Genomic DNA, 24047 nt, shown 5'->3' with positions numbered 1-24047 from the left:
CACTTTCTACCTTTCGCTTCTTTGGTTCTGTTTAGTAACTTGGGGTACATTTCTTCTGTGATTGTCCTTTTAGGTGGAGCAACTGCCTTGATCAACAGCAGCTCCCCATGATGTTAAAACTAAGAAGTGCAATACACTCAAGCAAAAGTTGATGTGCGGCCATATTCTATTCTATTTATAAAATTACTTGTGGGCCAATTAAAAATGGCCCGCGGGTCACAGTTGGCCCGCGGGCCGGAGTTTGGACACCCCTGACTTAACGTAACCTGCTGGCTTTGTGTTCTCTCTCCTGCACCGTTTGCTTTGTTTTTCTGTGCGTCCACTGAAGTAAACCTTATGCTTAAGCTAATGGTTTACTCACTTGAACAACAGGGGTCAGCAGCTGCCTAAATACATCACAATTACTCTTTATTCAATTAGTGCACTGTGAGAACGTAGCGCTGAGTAGGCCTAAACACACACACACAGGAAAATGAATCCCAGCCGCACCAAGACTTAAATCTAATCTGTATGCATGCTTTGCATTTAAAACAGATACTCGATACCTTCTGTGTACATACAGACACACATTAATTATAATAGTGATAGATTTGCTAAAGATTCCACTTAATAATTTTAAAAAATATCAACCTAACCTAAAAATGTGTTAAAACATTCTTCAATTAACCTTTTCATCTCAGTGGTCAATGTGCAAAAAACAGGCTTTATCAATCACTAAAATACAAACTACCACTACTTGTGGTGATGCATTTATCTGAGAAGCCTGTTGGTACTAGTATGAGATGAGATGAGCAGTGAAGCAGGTTTAACACCATAGTTCCCACAAACACTATCCTGAAAAGACTGTTAGAATGCATAACTTGAACAAAGAAAGGCTGTAATATAAATATTTTTTATATACTGTAAAGAAAAAAAAACAATAAGACCAACTTATATCAGGATTGAATGGAGTGCCACCTTTGCAGGTAATATTCAGGTTGACCATTTTAATCCATAATTGTATAGTTAAGCTTAATATTTTGGTATTGGGATAAGGACTAATCTGTGTAACAACAGTCATGGAAACTAGAGTATAAATGTTCATAAATAATATGGAGCAGGTACAGTTTTCAACTGCGAGTACCTAAAATTACCTAAAAAACAAAAAAAACAAATGCCGCTGGATACTCGTTACTACTGCAACAGTGTTCAAGAAAGGGATGTATGCTTCTGTTTGCAGCACACTGAAAAAAATATGTTGTTGGATTTACTTAATTCAATGGTGGACATTTGTTGCACACAGATGTTTTGCTTTGGCAGCAACTTAAACAATTGAGTTAAATTAACACAATTTATTCATGTTCAATAAACCTGTGCAATTTGTGTTGATAAAATGTGACTTAAACATGTTTTGATGAAGTAATTTGAGCTCTTGAAATATTTTAATCCTTCACAATTTTCTCACTTTATCCCAACACCATTCAATAACTTTTACCCAATACTACTTGGTCACTTAAATGCTACATGTTATCTTCAAATTACATTTTGCTATTATATTCTAGCATCAAATATACAATTTTCAAATGGAGGCCTTATAACAGATTGTATTGTTCTCTTCCAAGATGGTTGCTGGCATCCACCAGTAACCTTTCAAAACAAAATGTCTAATTTCACTGCATTGACAGTAGGTAAAGAATTAAACTGACATTACTCCTCCACTGAATCTACATAAATCAACAGTTAAATAATGTCAGTTCTTCCGTGTTCTCTGGAATCAATCACAGCAAAGAAATTAGACTCTTTCTTTTGAAAAATGTTGGGAAAGAACAAATCAAAACATTCTATTTAAGGCCTCTGACGTCAAACACCTTCCTATTAACATTACCCATTTTACCCCAATAACTAAAGAAATTAGCACTTGCAGGTCAAAACCTTTATTCAAGAGATGCAAAAATAACATTGATACAGTGACTGTCAAAAATTACAGCACTGATCATACTGTGACATCTTGGTTCAAAACAGCACACTTAGAAATATTCAACGTTCTTTACTTCAACTGAATGAAACTGAAAATAACATTTCACACGACCCATATGGGATATTTAGACTGCATAACTGTTCATGCTACATCTCTTCACTAGTAAAAGAAAGAAAAAATACAAAGAGAAATTTAAAAATGCTGCCAAAATGCTGTACAGAGCAAAAGGAAAAACAAACAACAACAACAAAAACGGCTCGTCCTCATGGCAGTTGCAGAGTATATAAAAATGAACCCTGCGATCTGTTCCTGGAATTGAGCTTCAAAAATGCAGCAGAACAAGTGTGAGATTTAAATGTCCTCTCACCTAGAGCTGATCAGCTTGCATGCATAACAGTGAGCTTCGTTGCAGGAGCAGTTTTGTCTTAGTTGTGAGTTTTTCTTGAGAGCTGAGTTGCATCCAACTCCATTACCACCCTTTGAATCACCTCAAAAGTGTAGCAGAGTTGTGATGGGTAACTCATATTGAAGGAATAAAAAAGGTCCAAACAGCATGGCTACTGCAAAGGTCACGTTATCCAGATCTTGAAGAAGTACTATACCCTCGATGATGATGCCAACATCAGAAAAGTCATTGCCTGGTGCATCCTCTGGAGACAGATGTTCATTGTGGTTTTCTCAATCTGTGCAGTGGCCTCAGTCAAGTCCTGGTTAAACACAAAACATTTCTTTAAGATTCCTTTTTAAACTCATCTCTTTTGAATCTACCAGTTCTAATGTTAGAGTAATTTAAACCAATGCAAGCAACATAGTAAATAGCTATAGCCAAAGAGTTGCCTGCCATGCTGCCATTCATGGTCTAACAGAGTTTCTAAGAGAGAGTGAAAAACATAATAATTTCAAATGCTTTACATTAGTTTTTGTTAGAAAGACACCGGCCCATCAGAAATCCAGGTTATGTCACTCAGAAGATGTTAGAATTTAGACTTTCAGCCCCACAATTTGGTTAGCTGTTGGTCTTTTTTTTTTTTTTCAAACAAAAGCTAAATATTGGGGGGATTTTCCTTTGTTCACTAGAATGACAAATTTAAAGTTTTTTCACACTGATGTGACCCCTAATATAGGGGGGTGGGGCCTCAAGGGGGGGCGGCCGAGTTCACTACCAGGCCTCATGTGAACTTCAAATTATTAAAGAGGACTACTGGTCCTAACCAGTCCAATGAGGATCAAGTGGATAACTAAATGCATTTTTAAAAGTTGCAAAGCCACAATCTACTCATAAAACACTCACCATGAACTCCTGCACCAAGATGTTGCAATTGTCTTTCACACAGATGCGGAGCACTTTGATGAGACTCCCTTCGAGCATTAATGTCATCCTAAAGTATTATAACAAAGAAAACAGAGATTTGTGAACTTTTCAGTAGCACAGAAGAAAATGATCCCAGACAAAAACTTAAACCAGTCAACATGCAACACCAGCATCTACAAAGAAATATCAAAAGTTCCTGTTTGACATCAACTTTATGGATATATAGTTTCCAGAACATTTATTTTTTTTTAAAAAGATAAATTTTTCTCAGTGGGCCAGTAAATGCATAACGAAAATTATGGCATCCTTTCGGTGGAATCAGTACTCACGGGTAATAGTTGACTGTTTCAATGGATGCAGCATAAAAATCTTTTACTGACCTAATGCAATACATATACACTTTGTAGTTAAAGAATTTTAAAGTTCGTACTGTCATCATGGTAGCTACATCCTTTAGCTTTGTGCCCTGTTCCCCCGATCACTTTGCAAACACTTTCAGCAGACTGTCAGAGAGAAACTCAGCTCCGTCAGAAACCTTGACTGTAAAGGCATGGTTGGGATGCACTGGAATGCTGCATTCCATCTAAAATGACATAAAATTATTTTGAAATAACAGCAGGCACTGTGCTTGGTTAATCAGCAATGTTTTGTTGAATAAAAACTGTGTTTCCAGATCTTATGGGATTAAAAAAATCCAAAGATGTTTGTTTCTGATTTGCAACCCAAGAACCCACAAGTTACAACCTCATTTTAGTTCAAGTGTGCATTAATGTGAGTCCAGTAATCACCTTTCTGACAATACATACAGGTTAAACCTATGGCAGATTTTGGATTTCTCAGTTGTATTAATAGGGTGGTCTATTTGAGTATGCATGCACCTAATAACTATAAAAAATCTATTATAATTAGGTTACAGAAACCTTAAGCGAAAATAGAATATACTTTCTTACCATAACACCTTGAACCCACAATCCATCAGCTGACTCCTGGTGAAATGCAGAATAGATGTGGTCTCTCAATGTGCATCAACAAAAACAAAAACAAAAACAAAAGGACAGCAGGTGAGGGCAGGAGGGGTAGGGATGTAAGCTAGCATAATGCCACTGATGATATTAGCTTAAGCTGTTCAATGTCCAAAATCTCACTAACACCACGGTGCAGTAAATACACAATGTAACTGAAGAGTCAGTTGGCAAATCTATTCACACAGAAAACCAAATTATGTTGAGAGTGCCTCGTAATTAGGTTTAAAGTGATATTACGGCTCTTGTGCCAAAGACAAATTCAAATGAAAAAGCGCCAATTCTTTGATAACAGATAAAACAGCAAATAAGCTAACGGCTCTTTTTTAGCATGTTACATGGCGGCACTCTAGACGTTTAACTACATTTGGCTGAAATATGGTAAACATTAATTCAAAAAATCAAGACATACCAAAAAACGTAGAGTTGGCTGCTCGACTTGACTGAGATGGATGCATTTTTTAAACCACGATCCAAAGCCCGCGAGATGAAATCACGCGTGGTTTCACGAGATTTAATGTTGCTATCTTATTGACTTACTTCACCTGAACATGATATGAACAATTTAATACACCCTTTCTGCATATCATGTAGTTTTTACACTATATAGTTACATTTATCTTTAAAACATGAGGCAATTGTGTTAAATACATGCAAGATGCTTACATAAATCCAAGAGATGGCCAGTCCCTTTTTTTCAGTGCAGGTGAACACATTGTGCAATCCATTTTTTATACTTCTGGTCTTTGTGGCATTTAAAAAACGTGAGTTTTGTATATAAATATCTCTCATTCCCAGCTATATGTATTACCAGAACAACTGCTGGTTAGGAAAGGGGTTTACTGAACAGTCTATTTCAGTCTCTCCACCTGACTTTATACTGAATTCATTCTGCACATGCATGTTTTCATTGCATTAAGGATGAAAAATCCTCCTTAAGCCTGCCTCCTGTCCTGCATCACAATCTCCGCTTCATGACAGAATTGGATTTAATGGTTCAAATCAAACCAATCAAAGGCAGATACAGCCAGCTGGATGATTTATAGGAGTACACGAGCTGCCCGAAATTCAAGATGATCACCGCCAAGGTCATTCTGGTAGGAGTGGAACGTGAGAACACACACATGCCCAAAAGCCATAGGCGACACACTGATGTGGAAGCATGTTTAATGCATGCACACAGAAATGTATACTAGATGTACTATCCTGAGACATGTATTGATTTTAGATTCAGTTATAAATGCACTGGCTTCTGTTTTTGTATGACTGAGAACAGAAGAGAAGCAGTAAAAGGAAGAAAGCAGTGAGACAGTAAGATTTGTAACAAGATCTTGGCGGTTTGGTGCTTTAAGTGCCTGATTCATGGAGAAGCTGTGTAATATCTGGTCTACAATTCTATTTCTGCAACACTGCATCACACCACTATTTTTCAAGAGACAGCAAAGTATCACTGAATGGATGCACCCTCATGTTCACAATACACTTTCTATGCTATAAAATCTGTCAAAATGCACACAGATGCATATATCAAAGCGGCTGAAGACACTGTGTAAAACTGTCTCAGCTCATTATTTTATGAGGTATCAATGACGTTTGGTGACTGTGGTTTAGATTAGAATGCATTCTGTATTAAGATAAAATCTTGAATGAGGCTAACTGGAAACTAACTGGAAAGCTAATTGGATTGTTATATTCAGAACAAAATACTTCAGAAATTGATCCCAGAAGATGAATCCCACTCACATTGGTGATGTCCTGAATTTTTCGAATCTGATATGTTAAACCATCGTTTTACTCATTTATTTCACATGCAGATTAAGATTTTGCATTTGAAATGATAAAGCATCCCATGGATTGCCTTGATGTTCACTGTAGTATACTTAGGTGATCCTTGGATTTAGATGTAGCATCAGGATTGGGCCAAGTATGTACAACATTTTAAAACATAAAAACATCCATAAAAGAAATGAGACTGTCAAAATCCTCAGTTGTACTTTTTGTTGGCAATGTCTGCAATTTAACATTTTGTGATTTAGCACAGTGATTTATTGTTTTTGTTTTGTCATCCTAACAAAAAATGTTTTTATTCCATCAATTCGCAGGAAACACTTTAAAACCTCTAACATGTGTTAAAATAGTCGTGCATGTTCAAAACAAACAATTTATTTTGAGTACACCCAGTAAAAATCTAGGCTTTCACAATATGAAAACAATAATGGTTCCTAAATGCCCAGAGCTACTCTATGTGTAATGCAGGGTTGGTAAATAATAATTGCTATTTATGGCTGTGAGTATAGCTCGAAGGCCTTTTGGTGATCTCCTGCAAAGCTCTCTTAAGATTAACAAGCTTTGTTTCTGCTGGGCATCATTTTTTCTGAGTGCATGCAACAGGTGAATAAAAGAAGCATTTATGACTCATAGTCACAGGATGAAAAGTGACTGAGTCTCCTTTGAAAAGCATTTCCTTGATTTTGAATAAAGGCAGTTTGGAGACCGTTATGAAGAATTTTCTCGAAAAATATTCTCTGTACTAGTGCAGCACACAGATGAGGGTGCTTTTAGATTAAAATTGTGAATACATGATAACAGAACGATGTGGATTGAAGCAAAGAAGGGCTCACTTCAATTTCATCAATTCATATTTAATACCTGCTTTCCTGCTCATGGCCATGAGGTCTAGCTCAATTGGAAATTCTTAACCTTGAGAACAAAATTCCTGGTTGTTTAATTTTAACTGAAAAAAAAATGAACAATCCTTCCAAAAATGTAAGGCTTAAAAGACTCATTAATAGCTTCTGCCTAATCAAAACTGCAACAGTGCATAAATAACAGCCTTAGATTAAGGTGTTTACTTTTACGCTGAAATAAAGAGTACCATTTATCTCACTGTCATCTAAATTTTTATATCACATACCACACGCATCCCATACTTGAAGCACAGGTATGTATGTTTCTTTCATTCTATTAATCTATACCACCTTTACAGATGCACCTCATTTTCATATACTCGTACATGTATATATGAGAAGAAATTAGAAGGACACACCTAACATATCTAAACTCTCTTATGTATGTCCCTTTACAGTGACAAGTCCCACCCAATATAGTTAAAATGAGAGCCATTACCAACTTTTGGAAGATTGGCAAACCAAGAGAAGGGAAGCATCTGCTGCCTACAACTATGACTTTCTGTTACATTCAAGCAAGCACACGTTAAAAAAATTAAGGATATTTTAACCTACAAAATGGCACAAAGGAAATATAGACAAAAAAGTGTCGACAATATTGGAGGGAGAGTGGATATTTGAGGATTCAAGAACAAGGGTGATGTGCAGAGCTGTAGTAACTACAGAGGGATAAAGCAGATGAGCCATGACGCGAGGCAAGAGAGGTGACAACAGTGAGCAGCAGCATGGCTTCATGTCGAGAAAGAGCACTACAAATGTGATGTTTGCTTTGAGAGTGTTGTCGGAGAAGTGTAGAGAAGGTCAGAATGAGCTGCACTGTGTCTTTGTAAATGTAGAGAAATCACATGATAGGGTCCCAAAAGACGAACTGTTGCACTGTCATGAGTGGCAGATAAATTGGTGAGGGTTGTGTAGGACTTGTATGAGGATAGTGAGACAGTGATGAGACTTGAAGAGGTGGAGATATGATTTGGAGAGAAGAGGAATGAGTTCAAATACCTGGGGTCAACAATACAACGCAATCAACTATGCGAAGAGACGCAAAGAAGAGAGCGCCCTCCATCCACTCCCCCCACTTAGGAAACCTGCTATGATTTATGGTTTGCAGAAAGTGGCATTAACACAAAGGAAACAGGCAGAGATGGAGATGGAGAGTTAGAAAGGAGTATATCACAGGGACAACTCACGTTGAGCAGTTTGCATATCCTGAACAAAGGGCGGTGAAAATGGAGCTCCCAGGCAGGAGAAAAAAAACCTCAGAGGAGGTTTACAAATGTAATGATAGAGGATAGAGAAGACTGGAGTGACAAAGGTGGATGCTTTGGACTAAAATGGAAGCGAGAATAATTCAAATTAAAACCATGTAGGTTGTTATGGTGTAACATTTATTTCAATATACAAAAACATTTTTAAAAATGTGTCTTTCTCAATATTAATACTGATACATGCTTAATTAGAAAATAGTCGCGTGTCAGTAATACATTTTTATTGCTAAAAAAATTATGTACTGTAAATGTCTTAACCCTGTTTAGACGGTTGGAAGTCAACATGGCAGCAAAGTGAGTGCACACTTACAAGCAAACTGAGCAAAACCAGAAGGAATGATAAACTTAACCAGCAGGGTTATTTTACAAGCAAAATGTTGCGTTGTTTCTGACATAAATAAATGCAAAACAAGTGAATCGACCCCTTCTGCAAAAGGAAGTGGGATTACTGAGATGAATTTGAAGAAGAGGGGGAACGATACACAGAAAGGGTTTATTTTCATAATTAGGTCTCTAGGGTGAAAAAAGTATTAATGGTGAATTGGAAAGGGGCAATGAATATTTTATTTAAGCACTATAAATTGGGTCAGCCTGCTTTATATTAGAATAAATGAAAGATAGAAACTGGCAGTAATTGATTCAAATACAGTACTATGGTAAGTAGGATAACATAAAATGAAGAGAGAAAGACAAAAAAAAGAAAGGGACAGTCTTTTTATTTAAGACATCAAAATGGCTTTAATATAGCTAATAAAAATGCATCCCAGCAAAAATTAAATAACTAGAAAAAAGTACTTAATTATGGGCTGATTTATCATTAGATTTATCTAGAAATTACAAAATATTTCTGACTAATATTCACATATTCTTTAGTATTGATGTAGAATGACTTTATTTTATGGGTTGTTTTGGGGGTATTAAAACTAATCATGAACGCACCACCTACAGGATTTCAGAAAGTTAATAATTAATAAGCAAAATGCAACACAATCATCAGAAACAGAGCAACATTAACATTTGTTTGGAGTTGTATTTCTGGCCTAATCTCTGTTTTGGTCTCCACCATTGGGTGACTGTTTAAGGAGTGAGCTCTTTTTTTCTTTGATCAAGTGCTCTGACACTATAAAAGGAAAATAATTTACTTCCAGATACATATTCACATAACCTAGCCACAAATATATACAAAGTGACATGGTGAATTGGAGTTAGTAGCAAAGTCATATTGTAGCAGTCTTTTGTAGTGTCTGAGAGCACCGTGTGCACAACTAGCGTTTTTAGTTTAGAGAAAATCACAGTCAAAGTTTTGCTCAGTTTTCTTTCTCCATATATTTTTATATAGATAGCTTAAAATGCACAGCAACGCTAACAAAACTGTTTTATTGATCACAGGAATCTTTTCAAGCTTAACACAATGAACACATTTACCCGACTAGCTGCGAACACCATCTTAGTGTTACGTGTTGGGTTCCCAACAATATGCCCCATAAAACAGTCTGCTTCATAGAAGAATAAAACACTTTGTTTTACGGTGTTTAATTTTTGAATTTCTTCTAATGTTTTAAACCGTCCAGCTTCACCTCCTGGTCAGCTGGTCCGGTAGCTGACATGGAATCACTCACAAGTGTCTGCACCAGCTGCAGAGTCTCCTGTCAAAGATGCCTAATGGACACACTTAGTTGAGAAAGCTTTATTGAACGGGACTATTTCCTCTTCCGTTACTCTAGCAACTGAAAGCATTGCAATATGAGGCATAATTTTAAATGAATGCATGGGTGTTATCTGACAGCAGCGTAGGAAACTGATCATTTCATAAGGAATAATAAAATGCAATAAAGCTGCATTTTTCATTACCAAAATGCATTGAAAGGCTGCCTAGAACACTCACACATACGTTGAACCATTCACTCACTTTTAGCAGTCACTTTTTCTCCATCATTATGTGCGTTCAGATTTCATAATTAAGTGGCTATTTGCGTATGTCGGCACTCTAATGCTAGTCTGGAAATGCCTTTTTTTGTGCCAATAAAGTACCTTTGATTTGAATGGATGAAGACAGAGCAGGGAGAGAGAGAGAAAGACAGAAAAAGGTGGGAGGATGACAAACAGTTTCCATCATCATCCTCCAGGCAAGAGGAGGCTGCATGCTTATATAAGAATACACATGCAAAACACACACACATGCATTTGAATGCGCACAACAACATTGTTTTTGTTTGTTTATATGCAGATCAGTAAATGGGGCTGCCCTACAGAGCAAAATGTTGTGGGAGGGCATGGCAAACATATTATGGCATTAGCTTGTAATGACACTTTGTCGGTCTGTGTGTGTGTGGTATCTGAAAATAGCCTGCATGAGAGCACAACGTGGAATGTGGAAGCATTACACTCTGGTCTCACATATCGCATGTGCCTGTCTGTCTCTCATCTTATTTTCTACTGCACTGCACTAGTGCATTTGACAGATAAGATTGCAGAAAATGTGCATGTGTGTATTTCCCTGTGCACATGTGTGCATGTGTGTAAGGCACTTGAAAATGATAATCGAGAAGCAGTCAACTTTAGTCTTCCAAGGAATTAAAGATAAAACAGCAATATTCTTGCTGGAAAACCACAGCTTGCAAATCTAACAGAAAGGATATTTCCTAGAGGAGTAGAAGCTTCTTCTTCCCAAATTCTCCTCCGTCCCAGCACTAGGCCCTCACATCTCAACTATTGACTTTTCTCTGTGTTGGTGCAGAAGCAATCAAACAGCTACAGCCTTTAACAATCCCCAAACCAACAGCGTCTGCAGTTCTGAATGTAACCTTGAACGTCAATTGCTTCATTTAAAAAAAAAAAAGAATTTCATCTTAAAAGAAGATAATCAGGTTTCAGCTTATTATATTGCAAATATGGATGTGTCTCCATCCTTTAATCACATAGGGAACGAATAATAATAAATATCCAAAGCTACACCACAAAATATGTAATTGGCCAAAAAGTGATTTTATTTCACCCAAGCAGTTCAGATACAGTTAATTGGTTTATGTTGATGAATAATACTTAGTATAATATGTAACTTTATTCTTTTTTTAAGCTTTATTCCATAACAAAATTCCAAAATGGCATCTTACATGTGCAACTCTTAGTATCATATAGTATGCATGTTTCCAAGACTTTGTCAGATCTAGCAAATGAAGCTTTGAGCAAAGCTGCGATTTGGTTTTTAAATAACATCTGTGCAATGATTCGGTGTTATTTGGCAGCATAAACAAGAAAATGTTTAACCACGACTGCAAGCATATTCTACAAATGCTTAAGTGAGTTACACATTCAAGAAAGCAAATCCTCACGCTTGTATGCCTACTGTCAGAACTGTTTGTTTTGTGATTCGGTCATAGTGTGTGGTGTTTTATACTACTTTTTACCTACATGACAAAGTGGGGTAATTAGTAATGGTTATTAATGCTATTATTATTTTTTTTTTTTAGTTTGACAACACAAAATAAAAATAATCATAATTTAAGTGTTTACTGAATGTCTTATTTGTATTATTTGTGTATAACCCAGTAATTACCAACATTATGTTTTCATTTATAGACATTAGTTACCTTACATCCCTGAGGGAATCAATAATACAATACTGGGATCTCTGTCAATAGTCAAACCAGCTATTGTCAGTCATCAGTGTGAAAGCTGATTGCAAATTATATCTGTCTAAATACCTCAGATTTAGTCACTGAGTTTCAGTTCTCATCTATACTTCTATGTTACCCCTATTATTTAGGCAACATTTAAATAGATAAATAATGCCCTGCCTATATATTTTATACTTATTAGGTTGTTGTCATAGTGACACACCTCGTTTTTTTTTTTAAATTTGATTTCTGTAGCCACACTTTGCTTTCCTGTCATCTTCATGCTGGTCTTATCTTTCACCTTATAACACATTTCTTTCTTTGACATTTTCATGACGTTCTCTTTTGCACATTTTCTGGCATGTAATCCTCGTACAGTAGAAGGTTAATACAAAAAGAATTAAGGGCAACATCCATCACACTAATTTATTCAGTCACTGCCTGATTTTAGGATTTACTTAAGAGTTAAATAGGACTGCACCTTTTGTGCTTTACTTTCTTAAAGGTTCTGCCGTTTAGTCATTTGAATAATGATTTTTTAAGGAAAGCTGAAAGCTGACAATTTAAGTTTTGTTTATGCGCAGTACCTCAGCACAAGCTATTTGGGAAAAAATGCACAAAGTAGAGTTACTTGGTTCGCTAAAAGGTATATAAAATATAAATGAAAATACAGAGCTAAAATACTTCACAGTGAGAGGTTATATAACCAATGGACTACCTAGTTTATCCTGCATCTTGGTGTTATCCAAGTTACTAAATAAAGAATGTTCATATCTCTTTCCCCCTCTGTGAGTGCAGCTGGAGGATGTACCAAAGACACAGTTTAAGTTTGAAAAAGACTATGCTAAATACTGGTCTCCAGCCAGGCCACTGAGATGTTTACTTCATGGAAAAAAGCTCTCTCGCTCTTGTAATTTTTAACTAACATTCTCAATAAGAAATGAGATACAGAGAGCAAAAGAGGAGGGACGGATAGACACAAACAGGTAGGACTGTAGCGTGCAAGCAGTCTGTTGCAGTGGATATTGTATTTGTCTGTGTGGGGGCTGAGGGTGGGATAAATAATTTATAGTCATCCAAACATGAGCACACTCTTACATTATTTACATGCAGTACATTTAACACCCAATCACACAGAAACGCTAAATTTAATGTGCTCTGCATTGGGAAAAAAGTGAAAGAGATGAAATATTAACAAATGCACGGTAAGTGTACAGCAACAAAGAGAAAGGCACAAGAAGGAAAAACGAAAGGAAGAAAGAAAGATTAAAGGTGAATCTCAGTAAAGACATGGCCAGAGGAAATCCGCCATGTGAGGAAAATATTAAACTTGCACAGACCTTTGTCTCAGTGTTTACCTTGCTCCTTGGTGTCCCATCGTGTCATAGTAATAAAAATAGTAGTAGAGTACTTCAAAGTGAACAGGGGGTGAGAGTACTGTGGTCAGGTCATCTGTGGTTTTTCACTGCTTCTTTTTCCCCAAAGCTGATAGTACACAAGCAACAATTTTTAAATATAATTCCAGAATTGACTTAGCCATACAGAGACCAGCATTAAACAGGCCAGTGGTTAAATCCAGAACAATGTGGTTGTACCAGCCATTTCCCAGGTGTCAGTGTGTGTAAATGTAAAGTAGGTTTTTTAGCTGAAGGGAAAATAAATACACTCTTTGCTCTGAAAATAGCTATCTGCTGTTTGTTGCATTTCCCAAAACCACTTCATTTAATTTCATTAAATTTAAAGATTAAAATGGTCTTAATGATGTTACAATTAATATTAAGAGTTATTCATATAGGACTTCTTTGTAACAGTTACAGAAATTACCTATGATTGATAATGCCTTATCTATATCCACCACATTTCATTATACTTTTTATAGATTTTATATTTAGATAATGGATCCCTTTAAATGATATTGGTTGATTAACATTGATATTGCCATAATTTTCTGACGTGCTCTATTTTACTTTTGGACTAAGATGCAAAAGTTGCACGGAAAAATATGAAAAGTGAGTTACAAACATCTTACAACAAGGCCTCAAGTCATAGTCGATATGCATGTATGTATGTGTGTGTGAGAGTGGATGTGCTATGTTGCCTTTAATGTGTGACAGACTTATCAAGAGCCACTGGCTAATCACTTCAGTATCTAGGTTAAATACAGATCAATGGTGTATGTGTGAGTCTCAGTGTGTCTGTTTTCATGTGTGTACATATAAAAATATGCACAAACAATCAACAATTAGACTAAATACAGCTTGTGTTTGTGCGTATGCGTGCTTACATTAGCTGTGGCATAAAAATACATGCACGCCTATTTTTATACCAGGATTTATACACTTCACAGCATCTGAGAGTGTGACTAATCTAAATTTATCCATCAAAAGCTACTTGTCAGCTCACAGTCATAGAATGATTCAGTGACTGAGGTGAAAGATGATGATGATGTTTGTGTGTGCAAAAAAGACTAAGCTTAAAAATCTCACATCTTTTAGAATATATGTCAGAGACAGCCCCATAATAACTGGAGTTAACTGTTTTGTACTGTTTTTTTTATGAAGCAATCTCTCGTTACGTTTTGCCCACATTAATTAATAAAAAGAAAAATAAGTTGCTTTACCAAGTAGTTATACTTTTATATAAATTGATATAGATCAATTATATGGCCATATGCAATGGCACATACAGCTAAACAGGTTTACTGACCAAAAATAAATCTTTAAAAAATGTTTAAATAAGCATTTTCAGAAGGTTGGTCATGTGTTGTTTTGGGTTTTTTTTTGTCTAAGCATATTTGTTTAGATCTGATTCAACAACATCTGTGTTTACTCACTGCATCTAGCAGCTTTGATTAAGGTGAAGCAAAAAAAAAAATATATCATGATTTTCCTGTGGTTTTCTGAATGTCATTCTGGGCAAGAAAAAGTAGATTTGTTATATCTGAAAATTCTCCCAAGCAACTCTTATTCATAGAGCCTAAGGTTATTAATTTTGGACTGACAGTTGGTGAGGTATTACCTATACATCTATATGCCCACAGCAACCCTTATCCATCATTAAGTTGCAATAGCATAAGGTTGACATGAGCTATGTAAGGTACGGTAAGCGATACCATTTGAGAAGTCATAATTTAACTTTTGTCAGCAAATGTATATTTTAGAAGCAGGTATTAAGCATTCTTCCTTCTTTTCATTAACTCAAACTTAGAAAATCTTCCTAGAAAGTCTTTATCTGTAGCTAATCCTGGGCTCGCATGCACACGAGGCAAGCTAAGCAAATCGGTTAGGTCGTTCCTGTCACAAACAGCCTTTTACAGGTTCTTTTGAGGGATTTCAAGCCACTCTCAGGCCACATGAGGGCTAAATGTTCTTAAATTTCTGATCTCTGACCAAATGTCTGAACATCTTACTTTCCCCTTTAGTATGAGTCCTGCCACACAAAGGAGGAGGCTTGGTTTGATCCCCATCCGATTCTTTCAGTCACTAGCAACTGCAAGTGAGAGTTGAAATGAGCCCCTAATGTTCCCTCAATGGTCCAGTAGATCCTCTGCATTACTGTTGATATCACTCCATTTCTTTTTGACTTTTGCTTGAGAATAAGAAACCAAGATACTTGAAGCAGTAAAACTGGTCTGAAAGGCTAGGCAGTGATGATTTATGTAGTGCAGCGAAGAAGGTTAAACATAGGTTCAGCATGTTTTATTTTTTTAACTTCTCCCAAAGGAAGAGCTTGGATTTATGCTTGTGGTCTAGCATAGTGTCTTTGGAGGCTGTGGCACTCAGCGGCTCCACAGTGTGGTTCTACACTGATGCTTCACCTCTGAGACTTCTCAGAAATGCAGATTATTGGCTAAGTGGCCGATTCCAAGACTTCCAAGGCTGTAGATACTCACACAGAAGTTGCATATGCCACTTAGCAACACACTCTCACCATTCAAGCTAGAGAGGTGTGGAGGTGGTGGGCTGGAAGGTCATGATATCAAGCAGATTATGTTTCTCTCTCCTAGGCCTTGTGGTTTTACAGGTCCATACAGTAAAAGCAGATCCATTGCAAATGTGCCCAATGAAGTTGTGCCTCTCAGATCTGGAGTTCAGCTCAAGGAGTTCCCTACAGAAAATGGTGGTTGCCTCCAGGCAGCTATGGTTAGCCTTATGCTGGTTGGAAAGCAAAGAGAAATTCAGCAGTGAAAGTGAAGCGAAGCAAGTGATGCGTCTCCAATTGGTGGTGACAGATACATCCTTGGACAGTGTGAAAGACGTACTGAATCAGTGTCCTAAAGCTACGGGAAATGCTTTATCCTTTCTGTCACTTCTGTCCATATATTTAATACATCAAGGTATTGCTAGTATGTACAGAATACAAAAGTATGAGAGTGGGCCGTATAGTTGAAGCATCTCACATCGACATCCTTTATTCTCTAAGCTGTTCGCGTTCCAGCCTGGTGAATGGACACTACTAAAATGTTCACTACTAATGCTCATCGTCAGCATTTTTATCAGCACAGCAGCAGAAGACAGCATCATATTTTTATGACACTGAAAGCTGTTTTTGTCCAGTGTGCATCCTGCCTTTTGCCTTTCTGTCATTTTAGCTCTGGCAAACCCCAAATCCCTTAACCCTGACTAGATGATCATTACATAAACAGATTAAAGAATGCAGCAAAGCAAAATAAAAAGTTAAATTAGGTATTTTTAGCTCATTCCCATCCCTTATTCCTTTTGATTCTTTGGCTGTCTTTCTTCTTCAACCATCTGCCCCATGATAGCTTTGTTAATTGCTGATGTATGTGGAAAATTTAGACAGGAGATGCTCTGCTGCTGCACATGTATGGGTGTAGATGACTTTATTCTTTAGAGAAATGTATTGTGAACTCCCTGAACGGAAAATACACTTCCTACACTTTCTTAATGAAGGAACTGTGTGTGTGTGTGCGTTTGTGTGCTGTAAAACCATGCATATGACAGCAAAAGCTATCAAGTACATCTTGACAGTTAAGTCTACATAGTTTGATGAATGTCAGAGTAAAAAAACAAATCATATAATAACATGAAGCTAATTAAATATGAGACTTCACGCATAATTCACCAAAGCAGAACTGAAAAGCTTCATACGATCTTGCTACTTTCTATATGCATCTAAACGGGCCTTTAAATTCCAGTAGCACTGCCTCCGATCTGTTTACAGTTTGACAATCTGTTGTAGCAGGCATGAGAAATCTGGCCAAGGGGGCTACAGAAAACACAAAAACCAGAACACAAATCAACATAATAAGTAAAGGCAGAATTACAACTGATATTCAGTACAGGCAAGAGACCAAAGAAACCTGAATAACAGATCATTAAAAGAGCAACATCAAAAACAGTCATATTGACCAAGAGAACCTTGTCAGTATGACTGTTTCTGCCCTTTGAGTGCTGTTGAACCTATGAATTTTAGATGACGACTCTTTGGGAAACATATAAACTTGGATTTAACATCAACTTAAGTTGTGTTAAATGGGACTGAAGCACAGAGGGTTTGTACAACTTAACAAACAGACAGACATGTTCATTAATGCAGTTGAGAATGTTCCCCATTTCAGTTAAAGTACGTAAATCTTTTCCAACAAGAGCTGGAATCTCATTTGTGGTTGCATCCGAGTAAGAAGGATTTCTTATTTAAGTGGTTTTTGAAAGGTAGGACCTTTTTAAGGTTGAACGACTTGTGAGCTGGCTTCTTCAGGGCAGAAAATTTACATTCTTTACTAACAGATAGTGGCACAGCATTTGTTTTTTTGTATGCAAATTCCAATACCACCACCTTTTTCTGAGGTGGTCACAGTGAAACAGACTGAATCTGTAATTCAATGATTCTGTAAATTAATGCAAAGTCTGTAATTAGGTTTCTAAGCCAAGCTTCAAACAAGAATATCATTAGCTGATGATTTCACTCAAATCTTAACCAAACTGAGTTTAGGAAGAGGACTTTGACATTTAGATGAGCAATACAAAGTTCAGATCTGGTTTAAAATCACAAGGAGTACTCAAAGATTTTTAATCTGGACCAGAGATGGGCTCTACGTATCCAGAGAAAAGCAGCAAGAAAAACAATGAAGCATTTTCTTTTCACTGATTTTAGTAGTAATACAAAAAGATTTCGCCATAGCCCGAAACCCTTACTGTGATCAACCAGTCATTGGAAAAAGGAAGGTCAATAAAATCAGGTAACATGAGATCTCCACTGATGTGTGATCAAGTTTGAAGAGCTTCTGAAAGATTTAAAATTCCAGGTTGTGTGCTTTGAAAGGAAAAAAAAAAGGTTCATTTTGTTTTCCAGGCTGTTCCCGCACCTCACATGGACAGAGAACAGTCAATAAAAGAAAGGAACCATACAGAAATACAAACAGGGAAAGACTGAGAGAGGTAACCTCCAGCCAATGTTAAAGTAGCCAAAACACCTAAGTGCATTTTGCTTTAGCAAGTTTGTAAAGTTTGTTGTTAGACAGTCTGGGGAGAAATCCAAAAATTTTCCAGCTGCTGTATGGAGAAGAGCTTTGGTGAACTATTGTTTGTGTTGTCTCCTCTCAGATTTTTTATGCCATCCATAAGTGATAATGATTTTCTGATTGCTAGCCTCTGGATATTGTTACAGATACAAACCTGAGTATTGTATACCAAACTCAGGCTTGTTTTTTCACAAATCAGTACCACAGAAATGTCTTTTTAACTAGTTTTGGGGATTGTCAGTGCACACCAAAATGCAGACCAGAGTAAAAATGGATAAACACATCATTATGCAGTATGCAAAAGTAAGTTGCAGCTTTAAGTGGAGCACAGGGAAAAAATGGACCTGCTGAAACACCAAAGTTATCCTTAAATCTCCACAAGAGAACGTGCTTTCATCAATGCAAAATCATGCACTAAGCACTCTTTATATGAAGAATTCAGCATGTTCTTGAATGTATTTCTACATCTAGAGAGAGAGTGAGGTGAAGGATTACTCAAAGAGGCAGAAACAGAGAAAGAGATTTCTAACAAAAAGAAATAGTGAAATAAACAGAAAAAGAAATAGAAAGAAAGACGATGAGAGAAAGACAAAAGAAACCTTGTAATCTCTGGGTGCTCAGCTGAATAAGAAATAAGGGAGAGCGAATGGGACTTAAAGACAATGAAAAGAGATAGGATGCACCAAGCAGGAACAGGAAGGAGAAATATGAGAGGAGAAAAAAAAAAGAGAGTACACATCAGAGGCCGAAGCTGTAACACAGAGCCAGATATGTTGGTAGAGGCACATTTAGCTCAAGGGAAGGTAGGATTGCTGTCTGCCTGAACACATTGGTTTTAAAAGTAAATGGGGCGTCTGAGTGAAACAGAAATGTGGAGTTTGATGTGCAGAAAGGAAACAGCAAATTTTAAAAGTACACTGGGGAATATAACCAACACTAAGCGTTGTTCTTGTGATGAGAGCATATCCACCCAACAAATTCACAAAGTCAAGTCAAAAATATGCAGTTTTAAAACCTAAGAATCAAGTACTGTGGCCACCATTTTACAAAGGTTTTTGTTGTTGTTGTTTAAAGATTCAGTTAATTATTTAATAATTCTGTTAATTATAATATAATTAATATAATATATTAAAGTATATTATATCCAGTTCAAGGTCAAAGAAGCCTACCCCAACTCTCAGTGTTTTCTGTCCTGGACTGTAGTACCAAGTACAGAAAATCCCCACTTTGGATTTAAAGACCTTTTTGCTGTCAGGGAAAAATTGCTAACCACCAACCTGGAGCTGGATAACCCCACACACCAATAAAAGACTCTTCCGTTTGTTTGATATGTTAGTCCACACCTCTAAGGTGTAGATTAACCAGTGTTGGTCAAATTACTTGAAAATAGTAATTAGTTACTAATTACTTCTCCAGGAAGGTAATCCCATTGCTTTACTGATTACTTATTTTCAAAAGTAATTAGTTACTTTATTACTTAGTTCCATTTAAAAACATGATGCACAGCCTGAATACGTAATAAAGCAACAGACCTTTTAGCCCAATTCTGTTTTTTCTGCATAATCCATCATGTAAAAGTGAATCAAATGGAAAAGTCTCGTTTAAAATTTTTTTTTTAATTAGTTTTAATCTTTTAATTTTATGCACATTGCATCAAGCAAAAATTAAATTATATGCAATATATAATTAATATATAATTAAATTGACATTTAAACCTATTTTCTGCATATTCCAGCATATAAAATAAAATAATTTTTAGTTTTTACACTCACTCTTTCAAATAGATGCAAGTAAAACACAGCAAAAAATAAATAAAATGAAAGATTCAGCAGCACTAAGCCCTGTCTCTCTTAAATCTCTTTTCATCTGTTTAGCAGGAGTGGGGCAGGTGAAGGTTTGCCCAGTGCTGCAGCAGTCATGTCAGTGTGGGGATCCGGGGGTTTCTCTGTGAATTTCACATTCCTGTGGGGCGTGCTAGGTGCTTGCTCAATGAAATTAAATTTTTCACTGTAGAAAGAAGTTTTCTTCCCACACAGAGTGTACAGCGGACGCTAATGTTTTTGTCACTTCTTTACTGAATCAAACACAAAGGTCAGTATTTCCACGCTTTAAATGCTGTATGGTCGTACTCTCTCCTGCACTCCATATTATCCATTGTTGATCATACGTCATTGTCATGAGGCACTTTTACAAACAAAATCACGGTTTAGTAATGCAGCGTGCTTATGCAAAAGCAACAGTAATGTGTTTACTTTTTTGCAATAGTAATCCGTTACTTTACTCATTACTTGATAAAAAGTAATCGTACTACAGACGTTACGTGTAACGCATTACTGCCCATCTCTGAGATTAACTTATACATTTTTATAGTTATTTTTACTTTGTAAAAAATAACCAGGATGAGGACCAGTGTCTGTCCCTAACCTCACTGTCTCTGTCCATCGTTGTCATCCATCATTGGTTTCTAGCCAGCCTGTGGGCTTTCCGTTTAAAATAAATAAGTATGGCTACCCTCACGTCTAGTTTCACATATTCCATTTCCTGCTTCTGCCTACGGTGAACAAGAACAACAGAGAGACAGAGACTTTTAGAAAAGAAGTCAGAAATAATACGAGCGTGTGCGATGTGACGAGGTAGCAATAGAGACAGGAATTCACTTCCTGTACGAAAGATAACAAATCCTGACAGGCATTCTTTGTGAAGAACGGCATTTCTAAATCTCATAAACAAAAAGAAATGGCCTTAATAAAGCAGATACAAAGAGGAAATGAGAAGCTTTTTCTGTTTGATATACATCCTTTAATCTTCGGTATGCAGCCAAACAAACATGTTCCACTTTTAAACATCCAGAAATCACTCCCAAATTAACTCAGTGAACAATATAGGCAGCGTGACTGCTGGCACCTGTCGTGGCAGCTTTATCTTCTTTACGCTTCAAAAAATAAACTCTCTAACATCCAGGTTTCACCTTCCATCGTCCATAAAGAAGCTTTAAGGTGATTAAAGTCATCTTATTCCACATAGTCTAACAGTAAGTGCCTGTTCCAGTCCTTCATTACATCCATATGATTTATTTTTTTGTTTTTTTAATATAGAGATAGCCTTTTTCTTTTGATAACTGATTCATTTAGAACAAAGCACACACTTTAACATGTGTCACAGCTGAGATTTCTTTGATTTTGTTTTCAATTTGCTTGTGTACCTTCAATAAATCATTCCCTTGGTTGGCTATAATGGACATATTCACAAGCTTTTACTGCTTTACGATGTATTGGGAAGATAAATCTTTTCAGTTGTAAAGCTGCATACACAGTGAAAAGGATTTGTTTGTCATGAAGCTGCCTGCTGGTCGCTGTGGACATGCCTTGCTCGGGTCACCTGGGTGACCCTCTAAAGCGTTTACTAGCAGGTCATATGTCAAACGTATTCTTCACTCTTATTGGTAGTCTCTTCAGTCGCTTGCCAGAAAGCTTATCAGGGGTCCGAGTGGCAATTTACTGATCTGCCATTTGACTAGCTGGCAGAATTGGTAGTCTGGTTGTTTGCAGTAACAGGATGGTGGGTGAACAGGTGAAATGAGTCATAGATTAAATAACTGTTTTAATCCAACCTTGATCAGATCCTTATTTTAGACACATATATAAAATCTCAAACTATGTTACATCTATTCACAGTTTATAATTTTCATTTATCTTGTGCAGGAAATGTTCTTGCAATCTCTTTTTTCATTCATTTAAAAGAAAATTACACAGAAACCAGTTTGGAAGTATTCAGCATGACTAACAGCTGCACACAAAACAAAGAGACAGAAATAGGGATTTGTAAACATGACTAATTACCTTAGAGTGTGCGTCCTATGTACCTGCGTCTCCTCTCATGTGTGAATTATACTCCTCCTGTTGTTTTTTTCCTCTTTTATCTCTTCTCCCTGTCCTCTCCCTTTCCCTCCTCACACCTATTATCCCACAGGACCAGAGGCAAGGAAGGCAGGAATAGGTTAGTTGGGTGACCCAGACTATGCCTGGCCCTCAGCTGTTCTCGGCTGCCAAATGTCCCCCTGGGATGAGGGCAGTCCTTCAACTCTCTACTAGAGAGAAGACACATATGCTAAAAGGCCATCACACAGAAAGGTAAGGAGGAGGTTAACAGTAGGAATGCAGTATGATTACACAAAAAGAAAGTGAGGGAAAAATGGAAACATGTGCTGAAGACTTGAAGTGTCAAATGAGAGAAGGAAAAAAGCAAAAGAAAAAAGTAAAAGCATCACATAAAGAGAGCAGAAAGATGTCCATTACAGAAAAAACAAGTGAGGGGGAGAAACGAGAACATGTGACTAAAAGTGTGCCTTACAGGAACATCATTGAAGAAGGTGATGGAAAGGTGAAACCCATCTATCCTTCCAACCTGTCACTTCATTCAGAGCTTCTTATACTTCAGTCATATATTCATTCCCCATTTTATTCCTCCTTCCTCCCCATCCCTCCATCAAGCCAGGTCTCCATTCATCAAAGTGAGCAGGGGACAGGCAGACTCGACTTTGACTTTGATCTGTTTTGCTAAGAAGTCGAGGGCTTCAGTGCAAATGGATACACACACACACACACACACACACACACACACACACACACACACACACACACACACACACACACACACAAGGGTGATCCATCTCTAAGGAAAGCATTCGTTCAAGTCGCTCACAAGAGTCTGCACGGTTGCAGGTTGAATTCCCCAGCTGGCATACAGGCCTCTGAGTGAACTCTAAAGAACTGAAACTGTCACAGCCAGGCGGATCAGCTGCACGCTGATCAGCCCTCTCTGTTTCTCTCTCTCTCTTCCTCTTCTCTCTCGCCGGGGCGGAACTCGCTGTGGGTTCACGCCCTCGGCCCACGCCCTTGGGAGATGAGACACCTGGGTCTCATTAAGGGGAGCAGCATTTAAGCCAGGAGGTGACTGCTGTTCGTCGCTGGATCGTTGTCTACCACGCGTTAGTGAAGTCAAGCTACAGCAAGTTTAGTTAAGAGTGTTTTCCTCTGTGCGTCGTTCTTAACCCTGTCTCCCTGTCTACAGAACTTCCTGGATTTTTCCAGTGCGATTCCCGTGTGGCAGTGTCGGGGTATGAACCTGTGATCGTGTCAGTGGATATTCTGAAGAACGCGTGCTTTCCCTTGGACTTCACTGGAGGCCCCTTCTCCCCCCACTCAGCTGTATATAACACCCCCCCCCCCTGCACATTCTTGTATATACACCTGGTGACTTGTAAATAAACCCTTCTTGTGAGCATCAGAACCGGAGTCCTGCGCTTGAGTCCTCCAAACCGTAACAATAACGATCCAGCCATCATGGACTCAGCAGACTCAAATCCCACCCAGCAACCCGTCCTCAACTCTCCAGGCAATTCTGGAACGCCACGAACACATGCTTCGGCACATAAATCAACAACTGGCCGCACTCACGCAAGCCCTTGCTCAACGTCTACCGTCGGTAAGCCCACCCTCACCCCCTCCGTCTGTTTCTCCTCAGCTATCGGCTCCAAATCCATCTGCAGCCGCTCCGCCTCTGTTTCCCCCACGCCGGCTTCCACAGAACCTCCAGAGCGATCGTTACCAGCGCCGGAGCCTTTCTCGGGTGAGTTCGATAAATGTGGTGGATTTTTGACTCAGATCACACTACAATTCTGTCAGTTACGAAGAACATATGAGA

The 24047-nt window shown here is 37.6% G+C and overlaps 1 protein-coding gene and 2 long non-coding RNA genes across 3 annotated transcripts in view; 1 reads left to right on the top strand and 2 right to left on the bottom strand.

Annotated features, from left to right (window-relative positions):
- LOC309695832 overlaps window positions 1–24047 on the top strand; it is a 350850-nt gene that overhangs the window by 64667 nt on the left and 262136 nt on the right. The gene's annotated exons all lie outside the window — the stretch shown is intronic.
- LOC309695821 (leucine-rich repeat and fibronectin type-III domain-containing protein 5-like) overlaps window positions 1–24047 on the bottom strand; it is a gene marked incomplete at its 3' end in the record, with an annotated part of 120866 nt that overhangs the window by 14099 nt on the left and 82720 nt on the right. The window contains exon 3 of the mRNA XM_082516733.1: window positions 22184–22299. The remainder of the gene's footprint in view (window positions 1–22183; window positions 22300–24047) is intronic.
- On the bottom strand, window positions 1898–4990 carry LOC309695770. The gene is made up of 3 exons (XR_014273233.1): window positions 4220–4990; window positions 3249–3336; window positions 1898–2664 (listed from the first exon to the last, which is right to left on the bottom strand). It is a non-coding gene; the product is annotated as an uncharacterized lncRNA (long non-coding RNA).

This window comes from Aulonocara stuartgranti (genome assembly GCF_965226115.1).
Source record: "Aulonocara stuartgranti genome assembly, chromosome: 19".
In the NCBI taxonomy this organism is placed as follows: Eukaryota; Metazoa; Chordata; class Actinopteri; order Cichliformes; family Cichlidae; genus Aulonocara; species Aulonocara stuartgranti.
The sequence above is the reverse complement of the archived record's forward strand: the minus strand, read 5'-3'. Positions and strand labels throughout refer to the sequence as shown.